At 42.3% G+C, this 17,314-nt stretch overlaps 1 protein-coding gene across 1 annotated transcript in view; it reads right to left on the reverse strand.

Moving 5' to 3' along the window:
• LOC124622526 (elongation factor-like GTPase 1) overlaps positions 1-17,314 on the reverse strand; it is a 590,349-nt gene that overhangs the window by 18,511 nt on the left and 554,524 nt on the right. The window lies entirely within an intron of this gene.

Here is a 17,314-nt window from a genome sequence, read left to right on the forward strand (position 1 = left end):
TATCTATAAAGAAGTACCGTGTGACAAAATCTGCACAAATACTCACTTAAGTCTTTATAAGATGTCGAAGGGGTACAAAGATTGTGGATTGTGTTCAGAAATGTAAAATTGTGCTCTTCACAAAAGGGGGGAAAAACATAGTATCCTATGACTACAGTATCGATGTGTCACAAGTAGAATCTGTCGACTCATACGAATAGTTCTGTGTTCCAGTTGTAGGGATATGAAATGGGACGATCACACACGCTCAGTCGTAGGTTCATCAATAGAGGACTAGGAACCTGAATCCGTCTACAAAAGAGATTCTTACCAAAACACTCGTGCTATCAGTCCTAGAACATTGCTTCGACGCGTGGGAAACGCACTAAGTAGGACTAACAGAAGAAAGACACTGAATGAATACAAACAACATGAATGTATGTAAACAACATGAAGGGTCACAGGTTTGTTTGACCTACTGGAGAGGGTCATGAAGATGCTGAATGAACTAAATTGGCTGATATTTGAAGACAGACGCAAAGTATTCCGAGAAAGCCTAATTACAAAATTTTAAGAATCAAATTTAGGTGCCGAATACATGATTATATTACAAGACCCTACGTATTGGCCGGCCGGAGTGGCCGTGCGGTTCTGGGCGCTACAGTCTGGAGCCGAGCGACCCCAATGGTCGCAGGTTCGAATCCTGCCTCGGGCATTGATGTGTGTGATCTCCTTAGGTTAGTTAGGTTTAATTAGTTCTAAGTTCTAGGCGACTGATGACCTCAGCAGTTAAGTCGCATAGTGCTCAGAGCCATTTGAGCCTACGTGTTGCTCCCGTAGGAATCTCGAAGGCAAGATTAAGCTAATTATAGCTGGCACATAGGCTTTTAAACAATCATCGCTGAACAATCATTATTCCCTCACTCCTTGAGTGAATGGAACGGGAAGAAGCACTAATAAATGGTACAATGGCAAGTACCTTCTGCCATGCACTTCACAATAGTTTGCAGAATGTAGATTAGAGCCCCAGAAAACGTTATTTCGTGGGAAATGGCAAGCTATGTAACGATGTAAAGAAGGCCTTACAGAAACTAACACTGTAATGAATATGTCACTCACCATGAGAGGCATAAAACGTTATAGCCCAAATTTCGTTCCAATAATTATTACCTAAAACACGATTGTGTTTTATTCAGACCTACTAACGATAGTGTCGCATATAAAAACCAAACCGTATTGTTGCAGATCAGATTCACGGAACGCCGTAATGTGAAACAGGAAACGCGTCTGCAACATTAATAAATATACATTGCAGCAGGAAAATGCGTTTCAATTTACAAAACGAAAAAAATATAAAGTGTGTGCTACAAGCAAGTCTTTCAACTTACATTTGTAAATGAGATTTATCACATTTTTTCGTTTCTCCTCCAGGTTATTGAGAACAGAATCTGCACAACAGTCCATGGTTTCGTGCACAAGGGTGAATTGTTACCCAAAAGAGGATCTTTTTTCTCTCTACTATTTATAGAGAGAACCTCTGGAAAACCTGTTGTACTACTTTTGTATTCTGTGACGAAACCGAATTTCAGGCTGTAATTTCTGTGACATTTTCCGGAAGGAGCTACTTTATCTGAGTGTTCAGAGCGAAGAGGAAAAGATGGCGCTATTGGCCACCTAGATGCCTGTGGTCACGGGAAGAGGGGCCTGTAGACAGCAGCCTTTGTGCGCAGCGGAAATGCCCGCCAGCCCCACAAAGGCTTAGAAATTTCCAGTGAAGTGGAAACAAGTTTGGCACGCCTAGAAACAAGTCTCACGTCTGAGCAACGAGAAGACGACATTTCTTATACTTCGTGTTTGGTATTTAATTTCAGTATAGCCGACGTCCCACAACATAAAGCATTAGGAAGAAAGTTGTCCGATAAGTGAAGATATGGGCCAAATTAACTTTTGACGCAAGTAAACAATAAAAACATTAAACTATGGTGGGGGCAATGTAACTCTCTGATTTGTCTTTCGTCAGCTGGACTCAGAACGATGCGAAGTTTTCACTGTTTGGACACTCTTGTCGCAGCTCACTGCTATGGAAAAAAAAGTTTTTAACTGCAACTCTTAAACTAATGTTCAACCAAATCAATAAGATTGTACTAAATCTTCTGCATGTAATTTCATTTTAACATTAACTTACAAATGGTTCAAATGGCTCTGAGCACTATAGGACTCAACTTCTGAGGTCATCAGTCCCCTAGAACTTAGAACTACTTAAACCTAACTAACCTAAGGACATCACACACATCCATGCCCGAGGCAGGATTCGAACCTGCGAGCGTAGCCGTCTCGCGGTTCCAGACTGTAGCGCCTAGAACCGCTCGGCCACTCCGACTGGCCATTAACTTACATCTAAGCGCAAATTTCTTACTTCATTACTAGAATTATTTTTGAGTCAGGCTTTCAAATTCAGTTTCGTTGATCCTTGCGAATATTATTTCTCTCAAGTACTCAGTAACTTAGTTAGCTACACGTCCTATAGATCTCTTGAACCATTTTTTACACCAAAATGATGTGGAAGGATTCAATTTACAGAATATGTATACATGATTACTTTTAACATTAATGAAAATATTTGCCGCGCGGGATTAGGCGAGCGGTCTAACGCGCTGCAGTCATGGACTGTGCGGCTGATCCCGGCGGAGTTTCGAGTCCTCCCTCGGGCATGGGTGTGTGTGTTTGTCCTCAAGTTAATTTAGTTTAAGTAGTGTGTAAGCTTAGGGACTGATGACCTTAGCAGTTAAGTCCCATAAGATTTTACACAATCATTTGAACATTTTAACATATTTTGAAAATATTTTTCCTCTCTACTCGTGCAACAATACTTAAAAGTATATTTGTACAGCTACAAGATTTTAAATTAATTTGTCTCTGGAATAGAACGAATTGTCCAGAAAAACTGGTTTTAGTTTAGATATAAAATTTGTTTTGCTACCGATAAAACATTTTATGTTACTCGGCAAATGAGGAAAAATTTATGTTGATGCATATTAAACTCCTTCCTAAGCCACTGGCAGTTATAATATTGGGTAATAAAAGTCATTTCTTCTTGTAGCGTTGTAGGTATGGATATCACTGGTCTCCTCAAAATGTCGTGGATTATTTATGACGAATTTCATTGGCGAATACATACGTGGAGTCCCAGGTCAAATTGTCAATATTCATATATATGACAGGAACGATCATTCGAAGCAAAAGAGTGAAGTAAACAAGGGTCTAAAATGCTTTACCTTTAAAGGTGTGAGCATTTCTCATCTTCGATACTGTGGAACAAATCTCTTCTATTGCAAGCTGTTTGGTTTCTACGTTTTGAGAAGAATTAGTAAGGACCAGAACAAGAAAAAAAGTCCAATAAACGTAAGCTCTAAAATGTATAGGACCAGAACAAGAAAAAAAGTCCAATAAACGTAAGCTCTAAAATGTATACGTTACGAGCTATGATCGTTTGTTCATCTCCTCTATACAACTAGTGCTTATAGCACACATTTTAGAGGCCACGTTTGCTACACAATTTTTTATTGTTTTCATCCATACTACCTCTTCCCAAAATATGGAAAGCAAAGAGCTTGTTGTAGAAGAGATTTATTTCACAGTATCGAAGATGTAGAAGTGCTCATAGCTGCATTACGGAGCCCACAGTTAGCAGATGTTTTTGCTTCGAATGATATTTCCTGTCATATCCCCAAATATTGAGCATTTCTCCTGATACACCCTGTATGTTGTGAGGGCGGAGTTAAAATGACTGACTACTACAAGGTGACTGCAGTTCAATCTACATATTATTCTTACTGATCTCTTTTGTGCTGTCAATGCTGCCAATATTTTCTTTCTAAGTAATAAGTTACCCAAAAAAATTCTTTCATAAGACATTACTTAGTGAAAATATTCAAAATACGTTGGCTGTATTCTTCTGTTTGCAAGAATAGCAATTATACGAAGTGCAAAAGTAACTTAACAGTTTGAGCAGTTCAGTAATACGTCTCTTCCAGATTAAGTTTTCAAAAATTTGGAGCATTCTACCCCGTTTACTCACTCCTGTTCAAGCGGTACATCAATTGTCTATCTGCTGTACAGGTGGGAACATAATGCGTTTCCTCAAAAATTTGGGTGAGTCTATTTTTAAAGAACCACCTAATAAAACTTTGAAAAATATGATTAACAATTTCTGTTGTTGCTTTCTCTCTAATGGGATTTATTATAATACTAGTATCGTCTGCAAAAAGTATCACTTCTGCTTGATGAATTTCAAGTGAAAGGCCACTCACATATATAGGGAATACGAGTGGACCCACAACTGAACCCTGGATTCTGTATAATTTCTTGCATCCTGCTTGTGAAATATGATTCGAACCAACTGTTTGTAAGGCCATCAATTCGATAAAACTTAACTTTTTCTCTAATAGAGTAACATGTGTAAAACCTGCTAATACAAGCAAGCTAAATCGTTCTTAGTGCCGAAATGGTACAAAGTTATCGACGTGATGAAATTCCATCATAAGTCAATAACTGTTCGACGAAATCGGTGGTGGCCCATTGATTAATAAAAATGTGTGGTTAGTAGATTCAACTTACCTTGCTGCTGTATTGTCAATTGCACTTACGGAAGTTCAGTAATTAGAAGTCGTTATGAGGAGACACGTGTCTTTTCTTCCACACTGTCAAGGACATTAGACTAAGAGTGCGAACTGAAAACAGTTTTCAAAGTACTGCGTGTCCAGACGCAAGGTAAAATGCATTGTTTCTCGTGTAAATTTCAGGCCGAGGGACGAACATGGCTGGCATGAACTGACAAGAATCGTAATTGTTTAGCGAGCTGTTTACGAAGTCCGCTTTGCTAGTGTCACTGCAGCGATCCCTGGTTGGTCGCTTCCCTCCGTCCCTGTTAGCAGCACGGATGGCTCTGCTGCCGTCTCGGAGCTCAACTGTTGCTGCTCGATTAGTCTCAATAGCGTCTCGTTAGGCTCAATGGGTGACACGACGTGAATTCGCTGGTGGCAAACCTGTAGCGCTCGCGTTCCATTTCGCCCAGTGTGAGAGTCAAGCCGTCCCGCTGTGATCCTCTCTTGGAATGGAGAAAGGGAGGTTTCATTTTAACATCCCGTCAACGTCGAAGTCACTGAAGATAGAGCTAAGCACCGTTTGAACAAGGCTGAGAAAAAGAGCCAAATGTGTCCTTTCTGAAGGGAGGATATAGACCAGGGCTATCCAACCCGTGGTCCGCATGCGGCCTAAAGTGAGAATCTGTCACACAACCGGTAAACAACAAAAAAAAAATTAGAGATAGAACTCACGACCTTGTCTTTTACCTTAAGTCTAATTCAGTTGCAACTGGAAACTAGAGATATATAGACATATAATGAAATTAAGTTATGAAAATACAAGAAAATTCTGTGTTATTTCTGTACAGTTGTGATAAAGAACCTTTTTCACCGAAGTTCGGCTGATTACAAGTTGACAGAAATTAGAAATCGTCATACATATTGCAATTACTGCCTACGTTTGCTGTCCAACAGCGCCGTAATTCTGTTGTAACAAGTTTAATTTGAATATTTCATCCACTGCAACACACAAAAAACACATTTCAACATGAACGTCTCTCTAATGGGCTTTCACGTACGTTTGTGAACAGGTATTTTCAAGACTAAAACAATAAAGCATAAAAACAGAAAACATTGAGAACACCCTGAGAATTGCAACCACTCTGATCGGGTCTGATACTAATATACGAGTTTCCCAAATTCAAAGCCAGATTTCACATTAATTCTATAATTTGTAATAATTCATATATGCAATTATTAATGAAATCTCATACAGAATGTGTCAAATTAATTCTGTCTTGCCTTTCTGTAATAAAGACTCCGATCGTTCCTCCTTATTTTCTCACTCTTGTTTTTATTTTTTTCTTCAACAGTTATTGTTAGTGTTGAGTATATTATGTGCGGCCCAAAAATACTCGTTTTCTTCCAATGTGGCCCAGATAATCAAAAAGGCTGCACACCCTTGATATAGACATTCACTTTACGTGTTTGTGGGAGACCAAAGAGAAATTGGATGAGGATGCCCCGAAAGTGATCTGAAGCCCAATCATCGTATTACCTCTAATGGCGAATAAGTCTTCGATAAAACCAAATGCAGTGCTCAAATCACACATTAAACAAAACGTAAAGAACTTGAAGATGTATTTAAAATAAGCACTGCAAGGATTCTACGACAAGGCACTCAGTTGACACCTGGCAATGGCCGATAATCCCTGGGCCGATAGCTAGTAAGAGTTTATATACGTGATGCCCGAGATGATTTTATTGGTTCAAATTACCGCCAGACCATGAACAAAGCCAATAGAGTGAAGGGGCAGCCAGTCGTGAAGCAATCAACGAATTCAAAAGTAAAATTCTATTTGTCGATCTGACAGGAAATCCTAAGAACGTTCGGTCTTAACGTTAAATCAGTAAACGGATTAAAGCCATCTGTCCAGACACTCTACGACCTTAAGGACATCGAAACGGAGAATGATGCAGAGAAGGCAGAAATACTAAATTCCCTTTCTCTGAGGATTACTATACTGCTGTTCCACCTATAAATCGTCCCAAAAACGTCAAAATAACAGATATCGAATTAAGTGATCTGGCAGGGCTTCAATACGGTATTACACTGAATATGCGAAAGCAGCAGTACGACTATACCGTAGATCGGTGGAGAAGGGAAGCGTTTCTGGTGGTGGGAAAAAAGCGATGGTCATCCCAGTTTTCAAGAAGAGCTGTTCAATAGATGCACTAAACTACAGATCTCTATCGCTGACGTGAGTATGTCGTACAACCTTGGAATATGTTTTATTACATTTCTGAGAACCGAATCAACATAGATCCAGCAAACAAAGACCTTGTGAAACCCAGCTCGCTCTGTTCATCCACGAGACACACAAATCCCTGTATACCGGCGCCCAGGTTGAATACGTGTTCTTTGACTCCAGAAGGCATTCGATACAGTTCCACACTGCTGCCTAATGAACAAAATATGAGCGAACGGAGCGAACGGAAAATCAGAGAAGCCGTGTAATTGAACTGAAGCGTACCTAGCAAGCAGAACATAGCATGTCATTTTTAACGAAGTGAAATCTTCAGACGTTAAAGTAATTTCGGGCTTACTCCAAGGATAGTGATATGCACACATACAGGTGACGCGTACACATGGTACAAAAGAGCAGTGAATTTGCAGAGCTGTCATTTGTACTCACGTGAGTCATGTGAAATGATGTCCGACGTGAATATGGCTACACGACGGGAATCAACACATTCTGATCGGGGAATAGCAGTTGGAGCTTGGCGTACGGGACATTCCGTTTTGGAAATCGTTAGGGAATTCAATATTCCGAGATCCCCAGTATCAAGAGTGTGTCGAGAATACCAAATTTCAAACATTACATCTGACCACGGACAACAAATAAGCCGACGGTCTTCACTTAAGAAACGATAGCAGTTGCTTTTATGTAGAGTTGTAAGTGCTAACAGAGAAGCAACACTGCGTGAACTAACCACAGAAATCAATGTGGGACGTACGACGAATGTATCCGCTGGGACAGTATGGCGAAATACGGCGTTAATGGGCTACAGAAGCGAGTGCCTTTGTTAACAGCACTACATCGGCTGCAGCGTCTCTCCTGAGCTCGTGACAATATCGGTTGGATCATAGACGACTAGAAAACCGTGCCGTGGTTAGATTAGTCTCGAATTCAGCTGGTACGAGCAGATAGTAGGGTTCGAATGTGGAACACACTCCACGCAGACATGGACCCAAGTTTTCAACAAGACACTGTAAGCTGGTGGTGGCTCCATCATGTTGTGGACTGTTTATATGGTATGGACTGGGTCCTCTGGTCAAACTGACCCGATCATTGACTGAAAATGGTTATTTTCGGCTACTTGGAGACCATTTGCAGCCATTCATGGACTTCATGTTTCCTAACAACGATGGAATTTATATGGATGTCAATATGCCATGTCATCGGGTCCCAGTTGTTCGCAATTGGTTTGAAGAACATTCTGGACAATTCGAGCGAAAGATCTGGCCACCCACATCGCCCGACATGAATCCCATCGAACATTTATGGGACTTAATCGAGAGGTCAGTTCATTCACAGAATTCTGCACCGGCAGCACTTTCGCAATTATGGACGGCTATAGAGGCAGTGTGGCTCAATATTTCTGCAGGGGACTTCCAACGACTTGTTGAGTTCATGCCATGTCGAGAAGCTGTACTATGCCAGGAAAAAGAAGGACCTACACGCTGTTAGGAGGTATCTCATGACTTTTGTCATCTCAGTGTAAATGACGTATTGAATAACATTGGAAATTCCGTGTCTCTCATCGAGGATTATGCTGTTGTACGCAGAGAAGTCGCAACGCTAGAAAACTGTAGTGAAATTTAGGAAGACCTAAACACGAATAACAACAGGTGCAGAGACTGGTAGTTATTTTCCACATAAATAAGCAGTATGTAACTTTACAATTACACGATTGCAGAACAATCACTGGAACCAGTTGCATACATAATATATACGGAGTGATTTAAAGTGGAACGATCACATAGAACTAATCGCAGATGGAAGGATAATGCTAAACTGAGACTCATTGGAAGAATCCTCAAGTAGTGTAGTCCACTCACAAATGAGGTAGCTCACAAAATCCTCCTTCCACAAATATTTGAATGTTGCTCGTCAATCTAGGTTCCGTACCAGATGGGACTGAAAGAGGAAACACAGAATATCCAAAGAAGAGCAGCATGTTTCGTTACAGGTTCAGACGCTCGAAAAAATGGTTCAAATGGCTCTGAGCACTATGGGACTCAACTGCTGAGGTCATTAGTCCCCTAGAACTTAGAACTACTTAAACCTAACTAATCTAAGGACATCACAAACATCCATGCCCGAGGCAGGATTCGAACCTGCGACCGTAGCGGTCTTGCGGTTCCAGACTGCAGCGCCTTTAACCGCACGGCCACTCCGGCCGGCTTCAGACGCTCAGCCAACTCCAGTGGTATACGCTACAAGAGAGACGCGTTCTGCGCAGCGGCGTAGTTTAGTGTTACATTTATGAGAGTGTACGTTTGTAAAAGAGTAAACCCCAATATACTGCTTCCCCCCACGTACATCTCGCGGAAAAATCATGCCAGTAAAATTAGAGAGATTCGATCTGACAGTTCGTTCTGCCTGCAGACCATTCGTGACTGGAACAGGAAAGGGGGAGATGAAACGGTACACAAAGTACTCTTCGCTACACATCATGAGGTGGTTTGCAGAATACAGACGTAGAGGCGTAGAGGTAGATATATCATTCTCACAAGCTACTAGCTTCTGTGAATTTTAGGGAGGCCTATTAAGATAATGTTTCGGAGAAACAACTATCAGGTTCTGATTTTAATTGGGGCAGGGATTTACTTTCTATCTGTATCTGCCGCAGCAGATGGCCGTACCATGGGAATGTGATCTCGGCTGTTAGCACTGTAAGAGCTGGTGTCGACAAGAGTCGCCTTGGGCCGTGGCTACGTGGCTTGACCTTGCCTGTCAATCTGGAGCTCATGGACTAGTTTCTCCTTGTCCGCTGGAAGGGAGTCGAGCGGAGACCAACGATGCACACTAAACGTTTTGGCACTCCTCGCTCTCTTAAAAGTTAGACATGTTTTCCATAATAGCAAGTATTTTTCCAGAAAAAATTTTTTTTGTAAAAATATTGCAAGAATCCCAGACAAATGTATTGGCGGGGAAAAGAGGATTATAATCTGATAATTATCAGTGAAGAAGCTTGCATTTGACTCAAAAGTCAATCATTCTGCAAGTCAGGAATGGGGAAGATGAAAGGCCTCAATGTTTAAAAAATTTAAAGAATTTCTTGGAGATCGTGTAAGATGAACGTCGGTCGGCAGCCACTCTTTTAGGCGAGTCGTGGGCCCTCTGGAGAACACTTAATGTATATAACTGTTTTATGGTTCTGAAAGTTATAGTTAGTATCTACAGTGCTAGGTAAAGTTATTCTGCCACTAAAAGGAAAGCTTACATGAGTCTGCAAATGTGACCCCGTGTACGGGCGGCGCAAACTATTAGTTCTTCCAAGTTTTGTAGAGTTATGGCTTAGTGACTGCAAATCAAATGTTCAAATATGTGTGAAATCCTATGGGACTTAACAGCTAAGGTCATAAGTCCCTAAGCTTACACACTACTTAACCTAAATTATCCTATGGACAAACACACACACCCATGCCCGAGGGAGGACTCGAACCTCCGCCGAGACCAGCCGCACAGTCCATGACTGCAGCGCCTTAGAGCGCTCGGCTAATCCCGCGCGGCACTTAGTTACTGCGCAAGTGGTTTTATTACACTGTGGAACTGCTACATAACTCGTGTTTGTTGGGATAGATGGACATATAGTGGATTACTTAAAGATAATAAACTAAATTTGCTTCTGTAGAAACTTGATGTGTTTGAGTTTGGTGTGGCATTACATACAATTTTTTTTTTTTTTTGACCTGTTACGTCGTGGGTAAAAACGTGATCGTAAACGTGGCGTTTGAGTGGGATCTCTTTCCTGAAGATATTTTTCTCTTCAATGTACTGATGAACAGTCACCATAGCTGTGCAGCTGAAACTGCAGGAATTGAACTTGTCGCCATATCGGAATAATTCCGAACTCAATCAGGACGTCACTGCCTCACGTAGGCCACTACAGACGTGCACGGCAAATCTGCAGTGGCAGAGAGCGGCAACACATGGTCGACGGAAGGCAGCAGCTGCGTTGCGGCGGCTCGCTGTAACCCTGTTAAAATACTTGTTTAACACTGTGGGCCATCGAAAAGCCAGCGAGCTGCTGTACGGCGGACTCCGTAGCGTGTTAGGAGAAGGAATTAGAGGATTACGGATAGCGCCGACTCCGCCCGAGTCGGACACAAATTGCATGTGGGGAACAAAAGACGTGAGCGATAAAATTTATTCGATACTCCGTGTCACTAACTACTTACTCCACAGAGACTAAGAAGCTGGAGGATTACGAGAACTACTAACTAGGCGCCCACAAAGCATCTATATCGGGAAAAGGAAAGGAAGCTCTTGCGGAGAGAGAGGCTCCCAGAGCACGTCGTAATACACTGCTCACTTCTCACTTAGGCCAGTCGACTAAGGTACATACATATACGAGGACTTGAACAACGCGATCAGAGACGAAACAGCATGTAAAGAAATCAACTGCACGTAGACTCGATCCCAAAGGCCCTGCATCTGCAATAAAGAAACGAATGACAAAATGGACGTGAAAAGAGGCCCAAGAAACAGCAAACAGTCTACATGGTAGACACTTCAGAAGAAGACGGCGAATATCGTCCAAGAAACTACACAGACTATAATGATAACGATTTCTCTGACTTAGTCACTTAGTATATGTGCCGTGACAGGTTACTGTAGGTAGTGTCACGTAAAACGTGTATAGTAGAAGTAGCACAATAACAACGAGAACCAGCGATGGTCGCATGGCTCCACATCTTTTCGAGGTACACCCTCCCCCCTCTCCCCCCCCCCCCCAACCCCCGCGGTGGCCTATCGTGGCTCATCTCTAATCTTTTCTATCATCTTTAAACTTCCTTCAGTTTCAACCATTTACTAACAATCTTATCTAACATCCTCCGTTTCCGTTATTTAACTCTTTACCATTACTTCGATTTTTATTGCTGAATCAACATTTGCTTAGAATGATGGAACAATTTATGTTACCGTATGGAACTCTGTAAACAGTTTTAAAATACTAGGTAATAAGCTCTCTAAATATGCAAGTAATGAAATGATAAAAATGTCGGTACGAATGCGCAGAAAAGAATGGCAAGTAACGATACATTTCAGTTACTTTGAATCCGCTGCGGGCAAAATTGGAGGAGTGCCTAAACTACCGACTTGGCCCGAGTCTGGCAGTAACTGCGTGCGGGACGAAAAACATACAAGTAAGGTCGTACCGAAACGGTACCCTTTTGAGCTGTGGTCTACGACAACAGCTGCCAGTACTAACGTCGGAGAAACTGAGGCGAAATCACATGCTCTAGCTGCAGATGCGACTCCTACGGGTCCCACAGGGTACAATTCCCTTCCTGCCGCTGAAAGCATCGGTTATCTTACCCGTTGGACCTCTCATGGTCACCTTTTATGCTTACAGTGACCCACTCGTATCATGTCCGCTGTAAGCACATGGTTCAACTCGCCCTCGAGCGAATTCGTAGCTCAGCGTTTCTCCTACGCCTGGAATGCTGAGTGAAAGCTTTTGACCAGAGCCGACCCCACTCCAGCTAGATAGAAGTAGGAATACTTAGTTCCTCCCCACCAAATTTCGTACAGGCGACAACCGCTGTTATCGTTCAGACCAAAAAAGGTAACAACCCTCCCTTGCGACCACACACTAAGGCAGACACTTCACATGGTTCCGCGATGCTCTGGGATGTTTGTCACGTGGAAGTGGCCGACTACTGCCTCTGCAGAAGGTGAAGACGAAAGATCCTAGCCTATAAAAGCCCTTATTTTTTATTGAACATGGAGTATCCGGGCGTCAGTCTCACAGATGCCGAACCTGTGACGGTACAGGAATTTTCATTTTCGCCCGATCCTCTACACTTTCTATGTACTTCTTGTATGGTTACTCATAGGTAAAAAGTACACACCTGCTAAACTTCATTGTTGGTTCCGTAGAATTTCCTTTCTCTCAGACTTTACAGGATACAAGTGTTGACCGTCTAAGGCGCGGTTCACACTGATACGATACTTTATGCGAAACGACACATTCCAATATATATATATGAAATGTATTCGCAGCTGCAAATATGGAAAACCATCAGCTATATAATGCAATGCCGACAATGAAAATTGGTGCCGGGCCGGAACTCGAACCCGGATTTCCCGCTTGTCGAGAGCTGTCGCCTAACCATTTCGCTATCCATGCACGACTCATGACCAGATCCAAACTTCCACATGTCATCAACTATGTGTCTACAACCTGTACTCGTACATCTATTATGGATATTCCCCTACAGGTGACACATTTAAATTACTTGCACGGTGTCTACGGATAAGTACGATATTGTAGTGTCTGTGTTGTTCACAGGTACTATGCAGTATTCCTTCGGTTACGCACGCACTACATCGTACCTCTGAACAACACATACACTACAGTATCGCACTGAAATAAAGGTCGCGCAACGCGACGGTTATCGGTACGATACTTGTGTTCCCACCGAGACGATACGATGAGCGATGCGACTAGCCATACGACAAGCAACAACACAGCACAAATCACGTTTCTACTTCATTTTCAATTACAATCGTGAGCTTGTTTGAAGAAGACGTTAGTGTGGCTTAGCGCTGCAAAAACTCAAAAAGCTGAAATAAACAAGGAGTTACTGAGTGCACCCGTACAATGCTACAATTATCAAACACAGTTCGGCTGTGGTTCTTCGAAAGGTCTCTCAACACGAAAACAAATTCCACTAATTCCGCAGAATAAGTTCAGGCAGCTGCCACTTTTTGTAGCAACCAGTATCAGCTACTCTGACAAAGCAGGACACAAATTTTCGACTTGCTGTATTTTCTGCTGAGAAGCTACTCCTTACAATAAGGTACGTTGGTGAAAATGTGTGAATGGCGTTAAAAATGCTAATCTCGTGCGACGGACAACCCAAATCATCGCGTAACTCTCAGAAGTATTCTCCTCGTTTCAGTGTGCGGTTGCGAAGGAGGGTTGCTTGCGTTTTTGGTAAACACGTTGTCGCCTCTCTAGTATGGTACTGTATTCAATTTGGTTCAAACGGTTTAAATGGCTCTGAGCACTATGCGACTTAACTTCTGAGGTCATCAGTCGCCTAGAACTTAGAACTAATTAAACCTAACTAACCTATGGACACCACACACATCCATGCCCGAGGCAGGATTCGAACCTGCGACCAGAGCGGTCGCTCGGCTCCAGACTGTAGCGCCTAGAGCCGCACGGCCACTCCGGCCGGCATTTAATTTGGTACATATCTTGTACATAAATAACGGTTACAAATTAATAAACCTAAGATAGCACTTCTACAACCGTTCAGTTTCGCGAAGTATATGAGTCAGTTTAAGGAGTGTTCAGAAGAAACCCTGCTCAATTCGAAATGGGATGAGTCGCAATGGATGGTGTAGCAGTGGGTGGTGAACTCTGTGTAGCGGTAGATAATGGGTTTTAAGAAGTAAAAGAAGCCCACAGTAACAACAAGAATCTCGGCTTCGTCCTGCTGCTCGTTCAGAAGTAACAGGAATTTAGCTTTCAGATCTCCTTTTTGCCAGTCACGAAGTTTCCTGAAATCAGAGGGCACAGACTGAAAGAAATATCTGGTCAGCATCGTCAGCTGATGACTCCCGGTGCCTTTTCATTGCCAGCTTCGGTTTGTATCGGCAGCATACTAAAAAAGAAACATGAGGCAGTTCAGCTCCGCATTCCGCATAGCACGCAATAGCGGGAGGCAATAGCGTCGCACGTGACTAGTAGTTGGCAACCTCATCGAGGAAAACCTCAAATAAATCTCGCGTATCTTCTCGAGAATGGAAACCTTCCACCGTTAAAAACAATTTCGATATGTTACCTACAGTTCGTGAGCAGCAGTCTAAGATCGAAAACTCGTCAAACCTAACTCGGCAGTGACTATCCCCTTCACAGTAAACTTTTCAAAATATGTAGGGTGGTTTACATATTTGCGAAGTATCACAATAACTAAGGACAATAACCACTTCGTCGTCAAGTTGTAATTTCAGGCTATAAGCTAATGCCAAAACAGCGGTTTTTAATTTTTTACGCAAAAAGTAAAAGTTTTACTGGGAACGAGCTACATAGACGAATATAGTTTTGCTTCATCTACTAAAACAATATTTTTTAGCCACATCAGATGACATTAAGTTTCCCTCGCCGCGTATAGTACAACAGTACTTGGTTTCAGAAGGTTTGTGCTAGTGAGAATGCCATTTACATATTCGCTTACCAGATTTTAGAAGCATTAAATAATAAAATAGCGCCGGTGGTATTTTCTGGGACCTATCCAAGGTATTTGACTCTGTTAATCACAGTATTCTCCTAGATAAATTGATGTTTTATGGCCTCGATGGTATAGCCAACCAATCGATAATGTCATATCTAGCCGAAAGAATGCAGAAGTTTGTACTCAGTAATTCAACCAATATAGTTCGGCGACATAATTCTGAGCGGGGAGAAATCACGTTATGGGGTTCCCCAAGGCTCAATCTTAGGTCCGCTATTGTTCCTCTCATATGTAAACGACCTTCTGTATTATATACAACTAGCAGATTTAGTTCTTTTTGTCGTTGACGCCAGTGTTGTAATCAGTCCAAGCACGCATACAGAAACAGAAGAAATCTTAAAGTTCTTAAAAATATCATTGACTGGTTTTCTGCGAATGATCTCACCCTCTATTTTAAAAAGGCACAACGTACTCAGTTCTGTACATATAGAGGTACTCTACCAGGGATAAGTACAGGACAAGATGAGGAAATAATAAATAGGATGGAAACTTGGAAATTCTTAGGTGTACATATTGATGATAACTTATATTGAAAAAAAAAAAAGCACTTTAGAATTGCTAAGACAACTTAGTTCAGCCGCATTTGCGCTTACAATCATCGCAAATCTTAGACAGAGACAAATCGGTAAGCTGATATTGCATATTTTCATTCAATAACGTCATATGGTATAATGTTCGGGAGAAACTTATCTTTAAGAAAGAAAGTTTTCATTGCGCAAAAAGTCTGTGACGATAATATGTCGTGGTCAAACGCGATCATCTTGTAAACATCTGTTTAAGGAGTTGCACATTCTGACTACTGCTTCACAGTGTATTTACTCTCTCATGAAGTTAGTTGTAAATAATCCACTGAAACAATGACGTACGTAATTACAATACAAGAAGGAAAAATGACATTTATTACTCCATATTAAGGTTATCTTTAGCACAAAAAGGGGTGCGCAACACTGCAACAATAATTTTTGATTACTTTATGTAAAATGTCTCACAGACAGCAAAGCAAATTTTGAAAACAAACTGAGAAATTTTCTACTTGAGAACTCCTATTTCGTAGAAGAACTTGTATTACAGTAATACATGTACAAGGTGGTGGGTAGGAATTACTAATCCACATCCGTGTATCTATTATCTTTTTATAAAAACAAAAAATTAGAAATGTTCAGAATGTAACCGTATGTACAAACTAATTTGTGATATGAATGTAAGTCGCTCATTCCACATCATTACGATCTATCGTGCATAATGATCCATGGAACATGTAACTAACACAAGTTGCGTGGAGCGACTTGCACTCAGTGTTGCGCCGGTCGACAAAACGGGTACGTCGTATCGCTGTCGTCCAAGTGAGAACCATTTAAGTCAGTTCCACTATGTTTCTATGCGTTCCGCCGATGCGGGTTGCGTTTGAGTATTCGTGGAGTAATTGTTAGTCAGTAACGAATACATACGATAAACAAGAGTCTTGCCCGCGGCATTTATCGTTGGTACTGGATTAGCGTTGGTATTCGCAGGTTAAAGAGACTTGCAACCTTCATTAAGACTTATAAGACCGCCAATTAAAATTTTCTTGTAAATCATTGGTACAACACGATCCGGAATTTGCCTCGTGCAGCTCATATCACTAGCAACGCGTGCACCCTGGCGGCGCGGAGGAGCCTGAACCTTCGCACAACGCCACGGCACCGCCTAGGACAAGTCGGGGGAACGGTTCAGAATACGGTGCGTAATGCCTGCATGAGCACTTGAGCCCATCTGTTCCCGCAGGCCTCAAATTCTTCCCTGGAACAGGACGGACTCCATTTCTTGTTAGGACTTCTTTGTACAGCTCGGCTCAGGTCGGGTCGCGTGATCCTTAATGCGTGCAGCGCCGTGTACAGAGATGCGCTGTAGCGGCGGTGAGTCAACATGACCGTGACGCTGCTTCCTGGAATGAGGGATTCCACTGTGCGCGCGCACGCAATGAGTGCGGTGGCGGCGGCGGCGGCGAGGGCCTCGTGAGTAACGCCGTGACTCAACGCGCGGCCCGGCTTTGTTTACCTGCGTCTGCCTCTGCCCGTGCCCGCGTCGATAGCCACCTGGGATCGCATCTGCTGGCTGCCGCGCTCGGGAAAGCTGCCGTGTCTTCCACATCCGGCAGCATTGTCTACTGTCGTATGCAGGAAGCGAAAGTGGTCAACTCAGACAAACAGGCCGGCAAAACAGCACGAGCAGC

Source organism: Schistocerca americana, chromosome 7, assembly GCF_021461395.2.
Source record: "Schistocerca americana isolate TAMUIC-IGC-003095 chromosome 7, iqSchAmer2.1, whole genome shotgun sequence".
Taxonomy (NCBI): domain Eukaryota; kingdom Metazoa; phylum Arthropoda; class Insecta; order Orthoptera; family Acrididae; genus Schistocerca; species Schistocerca americana.